This window comes from Tiliqua scincoides, chromosome 5, assembly GCF_035046505.1.
Source record: "Tiliqua scincoides isolate rTilSci1 chromosome 5, rTilSci1.hap2, whole genome shotgun sequence".
In the NCBI taxonomy this organism is placed as follows: Eukaryota; Metazoa; Chordata; class Lepidosauria; order Squamata; family Scincidae; genus Tiliqua; species Tiliqua scincoides.
The window spans coordinates 14,054,117-14,076,632 of NC_089825.1; the positions used below are offsets into that span (position 1 = coordinate 14,054,117).

The 22,516-nt window shown below is 47.5% G+C and overlaps 1 pseudogene; it reads right to left on the reverse strand.

Moving 5' to 3' along the window:
- Positions 1-11,395: 11,395 nt before the first annotated feature.
- Positions 11,396-11,513, reverse strand: LOC136654452 (5S ribosomal RNA; annotated as a pseudogene).
- Between the last annotated feature and the right edge of the window lie 11,003 nt (positions 11,514-22,516).

Below are 22,516 nucleotides of genomic sequence, written 5' to 3' on the forward strand. Positions count from 1 at the left end.
CCTGCAATAACCCCTCCCCCCCAAAAAAGAATCAGTGAGATTTTCAGCCCTCCCCAGTGCCCAGGTTAAAGTTCTTCTATTTCAGACATATCAGAATAAAGACCCCTGTTACCGTGCACATGCGTGATCTCATCTGATCTCAGAAGCTAAGCAGGGTCAGGCCTGGTTAGTACTTAGATGGGAGACCGCCTGGGAGTACCGGGTGCTGTAGGCTTATACCATAGTCTTTGGAGACTGAAGGTTGCCAACCAGAATAAAGACCCACCTGGCTTTGCAAGTGCAAAATAGAAAACTTTCCCCTTACCATTCAAGCCCCTTTTTGGTTCTTTTTAGGGGGGGGGAGGCTGCTTTCTGGAGCAGCTCCATCGGATCAGGACCCTTCTGGTGTCCTCATATGGCATGACCACCAGCCAAGGCACGTTTGCCTACTCGCAAGTAAACGCGATGTGAGGGTGCTTTGCTTTCCATAGCCTGGGAGGGAGGCAGCTGGGAGGGAGGAACCTCCTTCTCCGGTGTTTTGGGGGGATGCACTCATTAGATGAGGACCATTCTGACAAGTCCGCCTACTCGCGAGTAAACGCGGCCACGTGGTTTCATTTCGGGCTCAGACTCGCAGCTGGGAGGGGGGAGCTTCTGGGGTGTTTTTGGGGAGCTACATTCATTGGATCAGGACCATTGTGGTGTTGCTGGATTCCTCTCAGCCTGCCCTTTCCGACGGACTATGACAAGTATGCCTACTCACGAGTAAACGCGCGATACGGCTCACTTTCCATAGGGCTCCATGCATTTTTTCCTTCTGGTTTTTTGGCCATAACTTTTGAACAAAAGGAGCGATTTCGATTATGTTTTTTGCAATGTACTCCGCTGGCCATCCCGCATCCAACGGTGTATGGCATGACACAGTAGCTCCTAAACCCACAATCTTAGCGCATCCTCCCCCAGGGCGCGTCACCCCCCCCCGCGCATCACCTGGTGTTGCCTGCACCCCCGCACCACCCTAGCGACGCCAGTGCTCACTGCCAATGCCCTGCCCAGTGGGCATTCTCCTGGCACCCAACTTTGTTCTCCTTCCCTGTGGGCACCCTTGCCTGCTGGCACAACAGTTTGGGAGGGCCACGCACCCCTGGCTCCCCCTTGGATCCACTCCTGACTTAGACTATTAGTTCACCTTCTGTTTACTTTAAAATCTTTCATATCCCATCCTTCAGTAGACATATTTACTGTTGGATTTAGAACAAAGTTTGGAAAAATATTAAAAGCATAAGAGCACAAAACTAAACAGTACCTCCTGCCTGGGTAAATAAAAAAGTCTACCCCTGGCAGAGAAAACTCAACATAGAGGCAAGCAAGCCTCTCTAATGGCACTATCCTATTGAGTCATAGTGCCAGCGCTAGGTGCTTTTCGACACCCAGAGAGTAAGCAGCACTAGCAGGGGGGCTGTGCCGTCCCATGAGCACTGAATCCCAACAACCAGCCAGGAGAGCAGGTAAGAGCTGCTCCATGTGGAACAGGGGAGGGTGGAATTGAGGCAGGGAAGGGGTCAATGGCGCAGGGGGAGGGCAGAACAGGGGATGGATCAGGCCCAAGAGGAGGGTGGGATCTGTGAAGGAGGCCTGAAAAAACAGGACTGAAAAACTTACACAGGGCTTCTTGGACTTGCACCAGTGATTTAGCTGGTACAGATCTGAGTATCCGCATTGAGCAGGCTGGGGCTCAACACAGGCTAAGGGAACAAATATTCTCTCACCCTGAGGAGACCTTCAGCCTGCTCCTAACCAGCGCTGGATACAGCGTGGGTCATGCAGCCCCATTGTGCCAGCGCTGAATAGGATTGGGCTGCCCGGATAGCATTCTTTATATGTGTTGCGTTCACAAAGATCCTCTCTGCAGAAAAAAGTAGGCAGGGCAGATCTGCAGCTTTTACAAAGTTTGGAGCAACAGCAAATACTTTGGAGTGTAGGCTAAGAATTTAATAGCTGGCCTGATACTTCAGCAGTGATGATTCAGGATTCTATGACCCGGCCAGGATCCAGGCAGCCTGGAAGCAGTAAGTAAAGAATATATTTACATACCTATCAGTAGGTATGTATCCCTAGCCCCCCCATGGGTCTGCTATACCAGCTTTTTGGGCGATATTAGTCTAAGGCAGGGGTTCTCAAACTTTTTGGGAATAAAACTCTGAGGGAAGTCTTTGTAGGGGAGGGAGTGAAGGCAGTGATGAGATCCCCAGGATTGCTTCGCTAACGGGGGGGGGGGGCAAAGGGAGTGCTTTCACTTACAGAGGGCTGCTGCAAGCTACAGGAGTTGTGGGGAGCCCATCTAGCCCTCTGCAGAGCTTCCCCAGTCTTTGAATGTTGAAAAAAAGTTCTCATAAACCACTGCCGGTTTCAAGATCGCAAACAGGAAGTGGTTTGCAATGCTTTTTTTCAGCATTCTAAGACGCTGGGAGCCCTGCGGAGGGTTGTGCAGGGCTCCCCGCCACTCCTGGACGTTGCAGCAGCCCTCTGTAAGTAAAAGCACCCTCCTTTGCATCCAGGGGAATCACACCGTTGCCTCTCCCTTTCCCCCACCCCATAAGGGGCCAGAGGCAACGCTACTCGAGCTGGAGGGTGGCGACCCACCAGTTTGACTACCACTGGCCTAAGGAGCTTCCAAGGCCAGGTCCTGAGTGGGAAGAAGGGGACTGACTCTAGTGCGCACTAATACCACCAAGATCCTCCCCCTCCTGCCCATGAGTCCCGGCCAAATCCCCACCCTGATCCGCCCCCGCCTCCAACACACTGGAAATAATGGAAATTCTGTGGGCAGAAGTTGCCTACGCATAGCTTTCTAGGCCTTGCAGTCACTGCAGCGCTCCATAGCACAGAGAACCAGCTGTAGCCACAGCAGCTCACGCAGTACGCTGACTGATCGTGTGATCCATCTGCACATCATGCCCATAGGATTGGGCCATTAGACAGTATCCCTTCTGGTATGTGCATGCATATATCTGATGCACTTCTGATATGTGCATGCATAAATGCTTGGCAACGAGGATTTAATCCAATACAAAATTAGAAATAGCCCATTATTTTGCTGTTGAATTATGTGGAAATTCCACTTGTTTTAATTGGCATAGCCTAATGAAATCAGCCATAAGATAACAATTACCGTAATTATTTTATTTGTTCAAGTTGAGAGCACTCAGTAGTTTCCAAAGTGCAATTTCAGATATGGGGGGGGGGGAGTGTGCAGGCAGACTCCAAAAGCAAATAAAAGTGATTTTTAGAACTCTGATAGTAATACCAGTAGTTGGTCTTATATTATTTGTTTATGGGGTCCTCAATACTAACCGGTGGCAAGGGAACAAAAATAGGGTGATAATTGTCAACTTTGTGAGGCTTCCTCACAACTTGTGAACAGGTGCGACTGTGGCCTTCTTAGAGCCGAACACGATTCCTTTAGATTCAAATTGCAATCTATAAAGAGAGAGAGAGAGAGAGAGAGAGAAGGAGAAAGGCCAAGGATGTATCAAGATGCCTTCAGCCTGGCTTGAGGAATCTGAGGTCAAAGTCATCAGCAGCTGCAAGCTTCTTGCTGCAAATTTAGACCCAAACATCTAAGGGCCGATTAACACTTTACATTTTGCACTTGGTTTTGGATACCTGAATACGAGATGCTTGTGATTGGGTGTCACTTCTGAATGATGTATGTGTATCTGAATGTATCTGAATGTATGTGTATCTGAATGTGTATCTGATGTATGTGTATCTGAATGTGTATCATTCTCTCGATACCGAGCTAAACAAGCGCATCGGTAAAGCAGCTACCACGTTTTCCAGACTCACAAAGAGAGTCTGGTCCAACAAGAAGCTGACGGAACAAACCAAGATCCAGGTCTACAGAGCTTGCGTCCTGAGTACACTTCTGTACTGCAGCGAGTCATGGACTCTTCGCTCACAACAGGAGAGGAAACTGAGCGCTTTCCACATGCGCTGCCTCCGACGCATCCTTGGCATCACCTGGCAGGACAAAGTTCCAAACAACACAGTCCTGGAACGTGCTGGAATCCCTAGCATGTATTCACTGCTGAAACAGAGACGCCTGTGTTGGCTTGGTCATGTCGTGAGAATGGATGATGGCCGGATCCCAAAGGATCTCCTCTATGGAGAACTCGTGCAAGGAAAGCGCCCTACAGGTAGACCACAGCTGTGATACAAGGACATCTGCAAGAGGGATCTGAAGGCCTTAGGGATGGACCTCAACAAGTGGGAAACCCTGGCCTCTGAGCGGCCCGCTTGGAGGCAGGCTGTGCAGCATGGCCTTTCCCAGTTTGAAGAGACACTTGGCCAACAGTCTGAGGCTAAGAGGCAAAGAAGGAAGGCCCATAGCCAGGGAGACAGACCAGGGACAGACTGCACTTGCTCCCGGTGTGGAAGGGATTGTCACTCCCGGATTGGCCTTTTCAGCCACACTAGACGCTGTGCCAGAACCACCTTTCAGAGCGCGATACCATAGTCTTTCGAGACTGAAGGTTGCCAATACAAAATCTGAATGGCTACACTTCCATTTAAATGGTTGGGTTTCTTTCTGAATGTCCTAGTACACTTGCCTGTATAACAGCATCTCCAGAATACTGGCCATATACTAGAGATTGCCTCCCCTCATTGTCAGGAATCAAAAAAGGTCTCTCTGAGATCACCTCTTTACAACTTTTGCTGGCGGGTGAATCTGAATTAGTGACCCTTCCAGTTGCTAAATTTTTATATTTGAGCAACTTGAAGCGGGCTAAGCTGCTGGTCCTAAGCAACTTGGAGCAACTCTGTAAGTAAATTGTTGTGTTTTAACCCTTATTTTTATCTCTCTTTTAACATATACCTTCATACGTGACTGTCTGGAGATATTTGTTGTAAAACTATATGCCTAATAAAGGTTTGTTATATGTTTGCCACTATAATGACCATCTCCAGAATAATGGATCCAAATGTAATAGATCTGTTTGTCCATCTTATTTATAAGAACATTAGAAGAGCCCTGCTGAGTCAAGAGCCCAATTTGTTCAGCTTCCTGTATCTCACAGTGGCCCAACAGATGCCTCTAGGAGCACACAAGACAACAAGATACCTGTGTCCCATTCATCTGGCATGCAGAGATAAGCTATCTCTAAAACCTGGAGGTTGCATAGTCATCACAACTTGGAACTGGTGATGGGATTTTGCTCCATGTATCTGCCTAATTTCCTTTAAAAGGCATCTTGTGGCAAGGTGTTCCACAGATTAATTACGCACTGGGTAAGGAACTATTTCCTTTGGTCTGTTCTAAGTCTCTTGCCAGTCATGTCCTCTGATTCTAATGTTGTGTGAGAGGGAAAAGAACTTCCCTCTATCCACTCTATCCATCCTGTGCATAACTGTATATATCTCAATTTTGTCCCTGTCCCCCCAGGTGCCTTCTGTCCAGACTGAATAGCCCTTTGACTGTCCTTTGCCATCTGAAGGACAGCAGGTGTGTTTGGGCTTTCTCCACACTCAATAGAATGGCTTCTCTTTCAAGAGGGCTGTTGGTCAACTTTACTGATCACATTTTGTCAGCCTGCTGAAACTTAGCTTTTAAGAAGTTATCAAACAGGACTTAATTATTGTCATCTCTGTTGTGATAGGTATTTTTTATGTTTGCTTCTATAATAGCTGTATTGTTTTTTATCTTCATTGTTTTTCAAAGCTGTTTGAAGTATAGTTTAACAAATATATGCTTTCCACTACTAAACAGGGAGGTGAGTCCACAGACTGAAGGTTGCAGCAACACACTACTAAACACCCTATTTTCCATTACAGGCTACAGAAAAAAGGCATCAGCTGAAGTTCTTATGAACCCCTGTACCTGACTGGTGAGTTTCTGCTCAGCTTGGTGATCCATCCACTTGTTCTGCAAACCTCCTTTAGGAAGTTGCTACACAACTGTCCAAGCCCGACTTGTTCTCTGTAAGGCTCACTGTTCATTCAATTAAGAAAGCCTCCAGACTGGAAGAAGGAAAGCTGGAATGCAAGGAAGGTGACCCCATCTTGTAGTTGTTAATCGGAGACATGTACTGACATAGGCACTGCTGTGCGCTATACAAGCTGCGATATGCACCCTGGTGATCATCAGGATAATGAGGTCAGTTGCCGGTTTCAATCAAAGTGACAAGAATAGACTCCATCGAAACATGAGCAAAACGGAGGGTAGGCACATCTTAAATGTTCCTGGAGATGGGTAAATAGCCCTGTGAAAAATGATAGCTCTGATCTTCACACACCTTTAATTTGTTTCAGGCAGTTATAAAGCATGTGACTCCTTCATCTTGCAGAATACAGTCCTGCTTCTTACTGATCCCTTGTGGCTTCAGTGTTCTTTTATAGGCAGTTTTAGTAAACCTTATAAACATCATAGGAAAAGCAGAAGGATGGGGTGGGTGGGGATACAGGGATCACAATAGCATCTGAAATGCTGGGGGGGGGTGCTGACTGTGTTACTCAGTCCAGTAGCTCCTACAATGAACCTAAACTCTTAGGGACGAAGGGCGCAACCCTAACCAACTTTCCAGCACTTGCATAGCTGTGCCAGGGGGGCACATGTTGCATCCTGCAGTTGGGAGGGGGGCAGTCACAGAGACCTCCTCAAGGTAAGGCAATGTTTGTTCCCTTACCTCGGAATTGCATTGCCTTTACCTTGGTGCTGGAAAGTTGGTTAGGATTGTGCCCTAAGGCTCTTAGGGGCTAAAACTCTTAGAGAAACCACTTTAGGGAAACCACAGGTGTTTTTGGATAATCAAACAAAGAACAAACCAAAGTACTTCAAAGGAACCACATCTTCCTATTATTGAAGAATCCTACAATGTTTAAATCTCTGCTTAATCACAGGTTCACAAAGTCTCCAGCTATACTAGAAACTTATGTCTGGTTTACTATCACCAGAACTGTTCTTGGTTGTTGGACTGGGAACATGTTGAGAATTAGCATGCTCACTTCTCTCTCTCTCTCTCTCTCTCTCTCTCTCTCTCTCTCTCTCTCTCTCTCTCTCTCCCCCCCCCCCCCCGTGAGTGAAGGGCTTGAACCAAAAAATCCTGGTTTATCGAACCCCAGTTCCTCGTGATGTCCAAACCTGGGAATCATAGTTTAACTGCAGGTCTAATCTTGGTTTCATATCCCGGTCGTAAGATGTAAGTTTAAAAAAAAACAAAAACTGGATTTGGACAACTCACAGAGGTTTGGTTACTCAAACGGTGAGCTGTGGCTCCCAGGGGAGCCACAGAAAGCAGCCAGGGGAACTGCAGAATCCTTGTGAAAAGCCAGCCACCCTATACAATGTATAGGATTGTAACCCTAATAGAAAGCAACAGCCAATGGCCCAGTAGGTCAAGGAAGCAGCCAGTCAAAAAAGTTTGGGAACCACTTGTTTAATGGTTAGGATTCCTCCTTCACAGCCAGCAGCATGAGAGGAGAAGGACAGAGAAAGGGAAGAAGAATATTTTAGGGTTGACACTTATTCCAGTCATGTTCTAACTCCAAGAAGCAATGGCTTGTCGGATCATGTGACCTGGGTCTACATCCATTATACCAAACTGTCTTTTCAAAAAGGGAACCAGAAACACCAACATAAAAGAGAAATAAATATCAGGCATCGTATGTGTTCTCCCTGTTGCAAACGTTTTCTTTCTTGAGAGGAGACATCATCCGCTTGCAAGATCATTTATAAACAGGAAGCACTTTGAAATGTACCTTTGGGCATGACGAGCAGAAATTTTCATATTAAAGGAGTTAATCTTGTTTATTTAAACTCAAATAACGGTGTTTTAATATTTGTGATTAATAGCATAGAAAGTAGATGTCCTCTTAGTGAATCGGAGATTATATCTTCAACGTGCCAGGCTGGGAATAGTTTATCATCTTACAAAAGCTACATACCCTTCTGAACCTGATTAAATCAGCCCTTGACAAAATATGAAATTAAGATGAATGATAATTTAAGCAGAGAGAGAGAGAGCTTTTTCTCACAAGCCCTTGTTGCTAAGAATGATCATACAAAACACGGTTGGAGAACTTGACGCTTCACGGCAACTTTTGATAAATGTCTTGTTTTTTTTTAAAATAATGGGTGAGGGCCACGGAGGACTGATCTCATTACTGTGGTCTATTGATTTCATTACTCTCTGATTATTTCCTCACCATTCTCCAAATATTGAAGATTGCCATAGAAACCACAGAGTCAGGCCTGGGGAAGTAGCCAAAGAATTTGGAGAATGTTCATTTTGCTCTGTGCTGGGTGAAAATGACAAGCAGCCGGAAGATAACAATTAATACTTGTACGTCTTGAATGTTATTTGTGGTGAGAGACATTCTGTGTTAATCTCTAGTTTAGGCTAATTCAGGGCCATTTGTTTTGTCTTAATGGTTATCTGCCTTTCAAAATTAGTCTGGATTGGAGATGAAGATACCCAGAACACACACACAGACCCGCCTGAAAAATAATTTTTGCCATTCCACTTTTCAAAAAATCCATTCTCATACCATCCAACGTTTTGCAGATTAAAAATAGGGACACTCTCAGACTTGTTAATGCCCCATTTTCATGCAAGTATTGGCACTTGAGCCCTCTTAGGACCCAATCCTGTATTCTCAGTGCCGGCCCTCCACCGGCACTGAGTGTCACAAATGCATTGTAAGGCACGCTTGTGACACTCAGCACTGGGTAATTGCGGGCGCCAGCTCTGCACCAGTCTGCACTGAGCCAGCGCCAGCCAAAGGTCCGCCGCATACCACCTGGAGCAAGGGACGAGCGCCAGGCAGCAGGACAGAGGGGAGGCATTCTGGGGCGGGTGAAGGTGGGGCGGGGGAGGTAGCAGGAACAGTAGAGCTCCGGGTCCAGGACTGCTAGATCCAGAAATCCGCATCAGACCTCCCCGCCCTGCTAAATAGCCCCATTGCAGGGCCTGCTCCTTTACCCAGGGGACAAATGTCCCATTTCCCTGAGGAGCCACCGGCAGCTGCCTGGCTCCACTGCTCCTCTGGGAGCCGGGCAGCTCAGGGTTGGGCTGTCCACCTCCACCATCACACCTACTGCAAGCTCTTGCCACTTGCTTTCTGTCACTTTCATTGGTTGATTTCATTTCATTTATTTAGCATACCTGTACCCTGCCTTCTCACACATTTGGGTCCCAGGCAAATGCCAATCATCAATATTTCCTATAGAGTCAAACATTAAAATAAAATAAAAATAAAATAGTCACTTTTTGAAGCACAGTTTCTAAAATAGAAATTAAACATCAGGAGGCTAATAATTTGAAAGGGCCAAACTGGCCAGATTTGTGTGGCATGTGGGGAGGGTGCATTTATCCCTGGAATCTCCCTTCGATCCTAGTAGAAATGCCCCACCCAAAAACTGTTCTTAATCCTGGGAGATAAACAGCAAATGGCATCATAGACAGCTTTCCTTCTTCCTGAGACTAACAGTGGCTTTGGGAGATCTATGCTGGGGTTACAGCTAAAGAAGAAATGGTTAAAAATACATCTTTGTGTACTGAGGTCCCAGTCCTGATTCACTATCCCATGACTTCCAGCTAAACCACACACATACAGGCTAACTAAAGTAACATGTAGTTTGGCCCTTATGCTCCCCAAAGGCCTGATAGAACTGAACTTGTTTATCTGAAACACCCTGACACCCTATCCTGCACTAATGAATAAACAAAGAGGGTATTTTTAATTCAAGATATAGATGACAAGCATGGCCTAAGACAGTGGTTCTCATATATTTAGCGCCAGGACCCACTTTTTAAAATGACAATCTGTCAGGACCCACCAGAAGTGGTCATGACCAGAAGTGACATCATCAAGCAGAAAAGTTTTAAACAATCCTAGGCTGCAATCCTTCCCACACTTACCCAGGAGTAAGTCCCATTGACTATCATTGTTCAAAAAATATACATAGTAGCTTGTTAAAAGTATAGGGCTGTAACATTTCCCCAAATGCAGTAACATACTATGGTAGCATCAAGTCTAACAGATTAAAAATAAAATATTGAAATGAATGGGGGCCCACCTGAAATTGTCTCATGACCCACCTAGTGGGTCCCGACCCACAGTTTGAGAAACACTGGCCTATGATATCAAAATCAGCCTCACCAGGTGCAGTAGCTGAAATGGCAGGCCTGGCTTTAATGTTAGTGAGTATTCATTTACCTGCAAGTGTGAGAAAAGACAAGCCCCCCCCCCCCCCAAGGTAGAGTTTTAATTCCTAGAGACCCTAAGAAGGGGAGCGAATCTTGAAGGATGACATCACCAACTACACTCCATAGCAGTTTTTAAGGCATTCTCAAAATCTTCCCCAAGGCCAAAATAGGGACAAAATAGAGTCGATGAATTGAGCGGGAAGACAGAAAATCAGATGAGTCAGTTGCATTCCTTTCTTCTTTCTTGCAAAAGTTCAAACATGTGGTGGCGTAGCTGGAGGGGGGTGGAACACTCAGTCCGGCGGGGAAGTTCAGTGGGACAGGCAAACGGTCCCTCCCTTCGGAGCCATTCCTGGTGGGGGAGCAAAATGGAGCTGTACATCCAAAGATGCCAAAACTGTGATTTTAAGAGAAATGTAAGCCTTGAGTGATTTACACGTTTGTAACCAAGGGACTCTCCAACTCTTCTCTTCTCATACAATCCTTTCCACTTTGAGCATGTGGAAACGCCCCCCGAATTTAGATGCAAACTGTTTTTCCTAGCGGAATCGCTTTCAGTCCAATGAAGAGTGCATAGCGCAGAACAATTTCACAGTTTAAAGATGTTGATTCCTGCCTTGGTGGCACCCCCACTTCCCCCCCCCTACAGTCCCCTCTGCACTAGAACCTGAGACACTCCATTAGAAGCTCATTGGAACAGCAAGCTTCTGGCGACACGCTGTGAAGAACAAACAGGCTTGTAGCCTTCGGCCTCTGACAAAGTGTGTTGTAAAACATGTGCGTGAATAACTAAGAGCAACACTGGCAACCACTTGGGAGTACATCCACAATTCAGAGGATCGTATTTCTGCACTTGAAACAACATGGCTTGTGAGACAGCCTTGGCACTAGGAACGACACCCTAAGAGAAAGGAAAGAAGACTCCTCAAAGGCTGTAACTATAGTGCTGGCCAGCCTACATTTTTAAACACATTGGTACATTTCGGTCCGACTTCTGTTACATTTTTAACATTTTATTCGTTCGGTTTTCTAGAGGTACACATTTATTTATTTATTGCTCATTACTTTTATTGCACATACAATTTTGTGGCTATACTTGTGCGCATAGATAGAAACATTTTCACAGCCACAGGATTTTGCTCCTGCTCTGTTGGGGGGGGGGCAGCTGCATCGGTTGGCAACCTTCAGTCTCAAAAGACTATGGTATAAGCCTACAGCACCTGGTATTCCCAAGCGGTCTCCCATCCAAGTACTAACCAGGCCTGACCCTGCTTAGCTTCCGAGATCAGACAAGATCAGGCATGTGCAGGGAGCTGCATCACAGGAAGGAAAAAGAAGAAGAAATATATTCTCCGTTTAACACTTCTCCCTCCCCCTGAACCAGCTAACCTCAGCCAGCTAAGGAGGAGACCCTCACCAGGAAGGGACATTCTGTCATTTGCTGGGTTAGGAACCAGGGGCTTAAATCATATGTGCATCGTCCTCAGTTCTCCAAACAAGGATGGAGCATTCCTCTTCATGCCTAACAATGCTCCCCCTCTGAGTCCATCCCCAATTTTCTGCCCTAGGTTTCTTAAAACTGCAAGCATGAATGCCCTCTCCTAGGTCAAAAGTGCCCAGCTGTATGGACAGCACTCTATTCCATAGCCCTGTTCCATGGTGCATTTGTCATATGTCTGTGCCCCCACATTTTGAGACCTGGGAAACAGCAATCCAAAAATCTACAATGTACCATATATAAGTATATAAGATGAAAGGCATCCTATCATACTTACCTGGAAGTAAGCTCAATTGACTCTAATGAGACATACTTCTGAGTAGTCATGACTCGGACTGGGCTCTAAATGAATTTATTAAAAATAATATACTATATAATAATTAATAAAAATAATAGCCAACCACTGAACGCAAAGGCCAGAATATTCATCTAGCTCAGGGGTGTCCAAACTTTTTGGCAGGAGGGCCACATCATCTCTCTGACACTGTGTAAGGGGCAGGGGAAAAAAAGAGTTAATTTACATTTCAAATTTGAATAAATTTCCATAAATGAATACATTAGAGATGCAACTTATATGAATGAATGAAGGTCTTGCAATAGCTCAAGGCCTATGAAAGGCCTTGCACAAAGCTAGGTCAGCCTTTCCTTTGCTGCCACTGCATCACAGATGTGAAACAGCAAGCAGTGGAGGGAGCCCTTCTCCCACAGCTCACGTGAGAGGTCGAACATGTCATGCTGAGAGCAGTTGCGTTGGGCCAGTGCCGGCTCCAGCAAGTCTCCGGAGGGCCAGAGCTCATTGGAGACTGCGGGCTCTCGGTGGGCCAGATTGGGAGTCCTCGAGGGCTGCAAGTGGCCCCAGGGCCAGGGTTTGGGCACCCCTGATCTAGCTCATTTATAGCCCTATCCTATCAGCTGGGCTAAAGGGTGCAGCAGCACCAGTTCAGCCTTTGCTGCACTCTGCGGGCCATTCAGGGCTCAGACAGTGGCAGAGAGGTAATTAAAGAACATTTTCTACTTACCTCCTCTGCCAGTCCCTGGTCTGCAACAGGCCTAATCAGATCTATGCCAGCTATTTTGCTGTCGTAAATATGGTAGGTCAAAAGGGGTGTGTTAGGCCTAGGACATACCAGCACTCCACAGGATGTGATGGAAGATCACAAGATCCACCAGCGTATCCTGCCCATAGGATTGGGCGGGATGCCCTGATTGTCCAGTACCTTACACTGAGATACACTTCTCAAATTCTATTTCTCAATTTATACTTCTGAAAATTTCTCACAGCCCATAGAGTGAAAGATTACAGTCTCTAATCATCTCAAAACTAGAACCCTAGAGTTCTCAAGGAAAACTTAATTTGTACAACACCAGGGAGGACAATACTACAAAGAAGGCACAGGTAGTTAACTCATGTGTACTTCATTTCCAGCAAGCACAAGCAGCTGTTCCAAATTCTTGTTCATAAGAGGACAGCTTTGTAACTTTGGCATTGTGCCAGGGCCACCATCTAATCCAGTCTGAATACACCGTGACCTACAAAGCCCACCAGACACATGTTACAATCTCCCATTTACCTGGCATCCCGTCTCCCATTTTGGTCATGCCAGGAGGCTTACCAAACCATTTATTGGCCTTCCTAAATAACTGATAGGCTGCCTACTGTGCTTAATCCTTCATGCTGATTCGAGATTACCCCTTGAGGTATATTTTCCTGGTTTCTATTGATAACAGGCTAATGACCCACACACAAAGCCTCCAGCCTTCCCTAGTGTAACCTCATCCACAAATTGGGAATCCCTGAGCACAGGAAATTCTAATGATTGACTGACGGGCACTGAAAAATACTTCCAGACCTAGCACCATCATGTCAGCACTATAATCCTGTCATTCAGTTTAGGAGATATTTTCTTTTCAACATGTAAAAAGTGAAAATACTGGATGAGAGCTTTGTGAAATGTTCTCAAATCTAGCTCAACTCAGTTTGTTTCTCCTTATTCCAGGTTTCTTTGGCCATTGTCAACTGACATTGACATTTGGGGGAGATTAGCTACAATTAAGTGGAAGATGTAAAAAGGCAAAACTACTCTCCTTTGCCTTGATCCTGTAGACTAGTGTTGCTCAAACTGTGGGTAAGAACCCACTAGGTGGGTCACAAGCCAATTTCAGGTGGATCCCCATTCACTTCAATATTTTATTTTTTAATATATTAGCCTTTATGCTACCATAGTATGTGACTGTATTTGGGAAAATGTTACAGACCTGTACTTTTAACAGGCTACTATGTATATGCTTTTAACAATGATAATAAATAAGACTTACTCCTGGGTAAGTGTGGGTAAGGATTGCAGCTAGGATTGTTAAAAAATTTTCCTGCTTGATGATATCACTTCTGGTCATGACATCACTTCCGGTGAGTCCTGACAGATTCTCATTTTAAAAAGTGGGTCCCAGTGCTAAGCGTTTAAGAATCACTGCTGTAGACTGTCCTTCTGGGTCCTTTACTTTACTTGCTGTAACATCCATGGCGGGAGGAGGCCCCTGCCCTGGGGTCGGTACCGAGTGCGAGGGGCTTACCCGGTCGAGGCGCGGTGGTCGGCGGTGAATTAATGGATGGGAAGCAGGTATGGTAGCTTCACACAGACGGTTTAATTGAGTCAACCTCTTTACATTCATGTGGCTCGTTACTTCACAGCCCACCTCAGTCTAGGCTGACTTGTGTTGTCGTCAGAGCGGCTCAGGCCCCGGTCCTTCCGGCTCTTTGGAGATTGTAGTCCAGGCCTCCTGACCTGAGTCCCTCGGCCCTGTGCCCGGGTTCTGGAGGGCACTGCCCTGGCTGGCTGGGGTCAGGCTGGCTGGCCTTGGGAGGGCCGACAGTACCTTGGTGCTGGGTCCCTTGTCAGTTAGTCCCCCTGGGTTGTAGTTGGCTCCGAGTGCCCGTCTCGGCAACCACATCTGTCCAGGATACGCCCTCTGGGTCTGGGCAGGCCCTGGGTCAGGGAGATCTCTGCCCCAGCCTCCTCTTTCTAGAGCTGACCGCAGCCCCCTCCCTATGGAGGCCTCTCTCCTTTCCCCTTGGCTGGGGTCACCCTTTCCCTCTGGCCTTCCACCCCTCCAAAGAGGAGTGACCTCTCTCCTCCTCCTCCAGCTCCCTTATGAGGCTTACCTCAGGTCGGCCTAGCCCCACCCTTCCTGCCCACGTGTCTTCCTGCTCCCAGCTGTTCCCTGTCCCTACTCCCATGTAGGTGCCCTGCACGGCCCCCAGTCCTGCTGACACTTGGGGCTTACTCCTGAGTAGGCCTCACCTCCAGAGGAGACCCCTGCTCCCAGGGAACTCCTGGCCACGCGGGGTGGGCCTCGGTGACACTTGCCTTTACTCTCTGGGCAGTCTTCTGTGAGCTGCCATACTACTACTAACTAGACAAAGACACACTGGTCCCTAATATTTAGCAGGGCAAGAGCAATTGTCCCTATTCATCCCAGCAAAGTGTTCCTTCTAGTCACAGTTGCTAGTGTCTTTGTGTGCGTGTGTGTGTGTGTGTGTGTGTGTGTGTGTGTTTAAAGATTTAAGGGACAGCTTTTAAAGTTCAGATATAAGATCAGCTTTTAAAGTTCAGTTGTAAAGTTCTGTGAAGGGGTGCTCTGGGTCTTCCCCAATGCTTCCTGCACAGCCTCACATAATGCAGTAGCAGTTCCCCTGCAATTGGCTCTGACCATTTTGCAATATAGTGAAGTGATAAAACCAAAGCCACGTAATGATTACCGCATGCAAATGTTTCTTTTCTTGTGAGGTCGAGCAGACTGTACTGATATGCAGGAAAAATAAGCAAGGCTAATTCCCTGCAATTCCCCGCGCCTGCCACCTGTGTCGTGTCTGCTGTACGAACTGTTATTGCTGCTAACAACTTGATGCTTCAGATGAAATCCAATGAAAGTTTGCTGGGTCGCTGCTCCTGCGTTCAGGGAAATACCACATACCAAAAATGACAAACAGAATCAAATCCAATTATCCTCATTACACAGTAATTGATTTAAATTCTGACTTTATTTTTTTTAAGAAAAAGAAATTCTGCTTCTTTTCATGTCAGTCCAATCCAAGAAGCCAGACAAGTTATCCAGCCATTATACCTATCGAAAGGATCAGTAGTAATAACAGTTAATAGTGGGCACCCACATCTGGATCACATTGGATAGAATGTATGCTTGCCATGAGCCAGCCAGATGTGCACAAAGATACACGGACCAATTCCCTTTAATTTTAACTGTTACCATGTCCCTGGAGTCTTAGGATGTTTTAATTATTTGTTGATTTTTCCAGTACCACCACGGGCCTTATTCTCCAACTGTACTGACTTTCTCCCTGTGGCCCTGACTCACAGATCCTTACACAGCAGTGTGCCACACAGCTGCTGCAGCAAATAAGCATCTCACTGAATGCACAGACCGAAGACCAATCTTACACTTACTGTGAGAAGCCAGCCAATGCCACTTCCCCCCTTGAGATGGCACCGACTGCCATAAAGCAGTCAGTGACTCACTAAAGGTGTTCGGACAGAGTGCGACTTAGCACAGGCCACAAGTAGTTGTGGGGCAGGGAGTACGGCAGATCAGGCCGGGGAGCTGGGCAGAATTGGCTGTGGTAGTGCAGGACAAGCTTACCCCAGGACAACTTAACCCAGGGCAAAGGAATAAATGTCCCCTTAGTCCAAGCAACTGAAAATTCCCCATGGGATGCATCAGAAGCCGCACCAGTGCTACTGCATTGTCAAGCGGAGATTTAGGTAGGGTTAGGCTGCCCAACCCATTAATGCTTTTTCAATAGTCCTGAATGCTCTAAACCATTGGTTCTCAACCTGTGGTCCATGAGACCTTGAGAAGTGGTCCATGAGGTCTCCGGCGGGGGAAAAACTGCCTTCTGTCATTTTCAGTGTGTCCCTGAGCGAGTACTCTCCCAAGGACCACCAGAGAGGATGAAGAATGGACTGCCCTCAGCTGGCACTGAAGTGTCAGCTGCAGCTGTGAATGGTTCATTCTCCACCTTCTCTGGTAGTCCATGGGAGAGTACTCACTCAGGAAATGCTTCCCCACGGACCACCAGAGAGGGCAGAGAATGGACCACTCACAGTTGCAGCCGGCAACAAAAGCAGCAACCCAGGAAACTTCTCAATAAATAATAAATCTCTAATAAATCCTCTAATTATTAAAAAATTTAATTGTATTTTTTGTGTGGAGGGGATGGGGGGAATTGAACGTGGTCCATAATGATTCCAATTTTTGCTTCAGTGATCCACGGGCTCCTAAAGGAACCACTGCTCTAAACTATGTGTTCAATGAGTTTCTCATTTCTCATGAGCTCTCAGTTTCTAGTTCCTGTGCTAGATCTTGGTTGACTAGCAGAGTTTGCTGAGTTTTGAAATTATGAAAACAAAAATAGTTGGATTGTTGGTGCCATATTAAACCAAGCGGAACTTTCGTCCCCTTCTCTCGGGTAAGGAAAGTAGCCACACAATGGAGCAAGTTACCGCCAACCAAAAGGTTGGCAGTAGGTAGGGTAAAGGCATTCCTATAGAGCACTGATCCCGACATGAACACTCAGGATCGGTGGAGTGGAGCTCCACTGGACCCACCTCCCTCCATCCCTCCCTCCCTCCCCACTCCCTCCCCCCGGCATGCCTCCCACCCGCCTTTTCTCCACCTCCCCGTTATGCCTCCTCCCTCCACCTGCCTTCCCCCTCCCCAGAATGCCTCCTCCCTGCCCCCGCTTACCATGCCACGGTTCGGCAGTCCATGCAACCACCGGGCAGCGGAGGCCGGACACCCTCCTGGCACTAGCACAGTGCCGGTGGTAAGCCGGCGCACACCGTTCAGGATTGGGCTCTAAGTTTCAACTTGATCATTCTTTAAATTACAGAAAGAAAGAAAGAAAGAAAGAAAGAAAGAAAGAAAGAAAGAAAGAAAGAAAGAAAGAAAGAAAGAAAGAAAGAAAGAAAGAAAGACTGTTTCTGGAAGCAGTTTCTATATGGTACTAACTTTCTGTCCCTCAATGCTAGCATTTATTTAAGTTCTAAAATACAAGTTTTCAGCCAACAACATTTGGGGAAAAAAGGCAGTGCAAACAACTTTGTTCATATTTACAGCCTCTCAGGTTTCTGCTTCCTCGATTCTTACTGAATTTGAACTTGGAGGTCCAATTCCTAGAAGCACCATACATTGAACTGATAAAAGGCATTCTGAGATGGCCTCAACCTTCATTCCATACTCTCCGTTCATTATGTCCGGGGTAAGGATCCATTTCCTTCTGCTGAATTATCTCTGGATTCTCACTTATCTTCTCCCCATTCGTTCAGGCATCTAAACTGCTATTTTGTTATCTGCTGGCTTCTCTGGTAGCATTTATTCTCCTGAGCCTCTTTAAAGTGGATTCCCAGATTAAAATCAACTGTCCACACAATCTCCCCATTCAGGATGCACTGAAAGGCAAGAAGAGGGAACTATATGCTGTATAATTTCCCAGATAATATCTCATAATGGTGAAATGATACCCACGTCCATTTTATGTCCTGGCCATGTGATCTGTTGCTACAGGGTCAGCAGTTCAAGCCTGGCCGTCCTGCCTTTGTTGTGACAACGACAGCCGTACACACTCTCCTCCTAGCCCTGCCAAGCAGTTCCCAGTAGAAGCCACATAGTTACTCCTTACAATGTCTGAAATGAATAAACAGTTGCAGATAACGGGCCCTACCAAACAATGAGACCTCTGGGTCTGTTGCATTGCTGTTGGTGTTGCTTCACAAATGGGTCTCTCAGGGCTTCGGCTGTGTGCCAAGTTTTGAACATTTTGTATTTGGGAACTGGGGTTTTCTGCAACCTCAGGTCTGGTTTGTAAACAGATCGATTCATGACATCCAAAGCACGTGGCTTTAAACACTTTGAAGTGCCTCTTTCCAAAAGTCTTTCACAGGAAAGGCTTCTTTGAGGCCCCCATGGATAGTGAATATGGCTGAGTCAGGGAACTTGCTACTACAACCCCTTGTTCACAGCCTGTAGAACATTCTCCTCAGCACTCAACTCAGTGTTATGGCAGTAAGCCTATATACCAGTAAAAAGACCACCACCAACAAGTGGCAAAGGAGCAGCAAGCGGGAGACCTTGCTGAGTCCTTCCCAGTCCCAGTCCCTCATTCTAGTATTAAAAGGGATGAATTCTTCAAGGAAAATTTATATCAAGACTCTTTGCTCTTTATTCTTCTCTGTGTTTCTGGTGACTTCCTCAGCCCCATAATCCCACTGGGGCACTTACAAAATGTCTTTGTCATGTCACTGTTGCAAAACAACTGCAGTGTTCCTCTTTGCTCTCTTGGTGGTTCCTTACTTAGGTGTCATACATAAGTAAGGATAAGATACATAAGAAATACATAAGTATTTCAACTGATACAAGGACATCTGCAAGAGGGATCTGAAGGCCTTAGGAGTGGACCTCAACAGGTGGGAAACCCTGGCCTCTGAGCGGCCCGCTTGGAGGCAGGCTGTGCAGCATGGCCTTTCCCAGTCTGAAGAGACACTTGTCCAACAGTCTGAGGCAAAGAGGCAAAGAAGGAAGGCCCATAGCCAGGGAGACAGACCAGGGACAGACTGCACTTGCTCCCGGAGTGGAAGGGACTGTCACTCCCGAATCGGCCTTTTCAGCCACACTAGACGCTGTTCCAGAACCACCATTCAGAGCGCGATACCATAGTCTTTCCAGACTGAAGGTTGCCAATACACACGATTTGCCAGGTCCAATCTCTGTTTTCTTTAATAGGCTCCTAGGAAATCATGGTCCTTATTTTATTCCTTCCTTTTCCTGGCTTTTGGGGGAGGGGGCAGGATGCCTTCTTAAAGTTTTGTTAGGGTGAGTGCCTTGCCATTGTCATTCTTCAAAGTTCAGTTGTGTTCAGTTGAGGCCCTTTCTTCAGGGCTTCTAAAAGTATATTGGTGCCACTGACCATCTTACCTCTTGTGTCACATGCATGCACATGAACACTTAGAACACTATGCCTGCATAGGTCCATGGCGGGAGGAGGCCCCTTTCCTGGGGTTGTTACCGAGAGCGAGGGGCTTACCTGGTCGATGAGCAGTGGTCGGCGGTGAATTAAAGGATGGGAAGCAGGTATGGTAGCTCTACACAGGCGGTTTAATTGCGTCAACCGTTTTACATTCAGGTGGACCGTTACTGCACGGCCCACCGCACTCTATGCTGACTTGTGCCGTCATCGTCTGATCGGCTCAGGACCCAGCCCTTCCGGGTCCTTGGCGGTTCCAGCCCAAGCTTCCTGGCCAGGGTCTCTTGGCCCGGAGCCCGGGTTCCAGGGGGCCACAACCCTGCTGGCTGGGGTCAGGCTGGCTGGCCTTGGGAGGGCCCACGGTCCCTCTGTGCAGGATCCCCGGTCAGTTAGCTCGAAAACCCAGTCTCTCCAGGGTACACACTCTGGGTCCGGGCAGGTCCTGGGTCAGGGAGGTCCCTGCCCCAGCCTCCTCTCTCCAGAGCAGACTACAGCCCCTTTCCTCTGGTGGCCTCTCTTTTTCCCCTCAGGCAGGGGAGCCTTTCCCCCTCTGGCTTCACTCTGGCCTTCCACCCCTCTGGAGAGGAGCGACCTCCCTCTTCCCTTTCCAGGCCCCTTATGAGGCCAACCTCAGGTTAGTCCAGCCCCACCCCTCCTGACCATGTGTCTGCCTGTTCCCAACTGTTCCTTGTCCCTGCTCCCAGGTAGGTGTTCTGCAAGGGCCCCCAGTCCTGATGACACTTGGGGCTTACTCCCGAGTAAGCCTCGACTCTAGAGGAGATCCCTGCTTCCAGGGAACTCCTGGCCACCCGGGCTGGGCCCAGGTGACAGCACCGTAAAGCACGTTTGCGCCTCCATGAGCAGGAGCCGCGTTGGTGCATTCACAAGCGGCAAAGGTAGGTGTGGGGGCGTGGGGAGGGGCCAGGAGGGGTGTTACTGGGGAGGGCAGGGGATGGCAGGCCCGGGGGCGGGCATGCGGGGAGCCGGGGCGGGGCTGGGACCCGGCGGTTATGCTGGATCCCAACCCCCGCTCTCCTCGGACTTGCGCCACCTCCAGAGGTGGCGCAAGTCCAAGGAGACCCATGGGGCACACAGCCCTTACCCACGGGTAAGGGGAAGAGCTTCCCCTTGCCTGTGGCTGAGCCGCTGCTGGCTGCAAACCTGCGTTGGATGCAGCGCAAGCCTCCTGGCTTGCCTGCTCCAGCGTGGGTTTGGATTGCACCCTAAGTGATGTGCAACAAGCCATTTTTCACTCCACAAGTGCTGAGATCAGATTGTGGGGCAATTATGTTTGTCTGGTATGTCTTTAGCCAAACAACATGTTCCCCTGTTGACCTTTGAGTGAGTAGAGGACAGGGTTATTGTGGAATACATGAATACAGTAAGCCCTCCTTATCTGTGGGCTGGGCATCTGCAGAATTAAATATCTGTGGATGCTAATCCCACAGCTGGAGGGCTTCAAATGACCTTCTGGATGTGAACAGAAGTAACTTCTGATTCACACCAGTGACTTCTGGTCACATCTTGGGGGCCGTTTGAGGAGGCTGGGAGGCCACGCACAACCTCCAGAGGTCCAGGTGCGCCCACCAGGTAAGTTATTGTGGCACTTTACCAGGCCTCCCTGCACATTTAATTATCCATGGATTTTGGTATCTGCGGGGCAGTACTGGACTTACCCGGGGCCAAGGTTTGTGATGCCGCCCCCCCCCCATACTTACCCAGCACGATGAAGCCTCGCTTGACTCCAGGATCAACTGGGGAAGTGTTCTGAAGCTTCTTCCCCCACTGGAAGTACCGTTTCCGATTGCGTCAGGAGCCTCAAAAGGCTTCCCACACGGTTCTGGCGTTGCACGGGCTCAGCGCTTGGGGCATTTACCCCGTTTGCCCTGCCCCAGGTCCACCACTGCTGCGGGGGTCCTGGAACGAATCCTCTGTGGATACCAATGGCCCAGTTTCAACAATATGTAATAGTGAAGAGGATGGTATGAGAATAGGACTGTGACAGGCAAGTCATTATTTTCATCCGTGTAGTACTAGAACGCATGAGAATACAGACATGTCCCAGATGACGCCAGAATGAGACCAGAACTCAATGGGCACCATCAAATGCAGCAGCTCTTTGCCCCCTGCCCCCTTCCTCTTCCCTCATAATATCAACTAATAGAAACACATGATATTTGCAAGTTTCTTCGTTTCCAGCCATTGAAGCCATCAGCCATTGAAGCGATGCAGAAGTTCACAGTGTGATGGTACCACATTGTACATTTTTTATTGCACTCGGATAAGGGGGAAGCACAAAAGGAATAGGTTTCAGCCTAATTTGCGTCTTCATGAACCTTTCTGCTTTTGCAGGCATTCTGTCCATGACCCCGATTTTAGGGGTGTCCTTGTCCTCATGTCAGATACTCTTAGATAAAAAGACCTCTATCTGGACAGTAACAGGTTACCACGTCACAGTGTGCACTGCTTCAAAATCCCAGTTACCTACAACAATTATTCACTGGTTGGCAAAATGCCTGACATTCTGCTCCAAGACAATTACCAAAGTATTCATCAGGTAGAGAAATCTCATTAGTCACTCAGCCAAAAAACAAAAGCAGACCCGGCAGTAGATATATTATAGCATCTGACAAAAGCATATGTTCAATGAGTTGCTTTTATTTTACTGGACTTGTTACAATCAGATAAAGTATCCAGTGGCTTGAAATCTTGAGGGGGGGGGGAGAAAGCCCATTGAAGAAATTCTGCTGTAAATCTATCATCTGGTAAAGCCTGTGCTATTTTGCTGAATCTGTG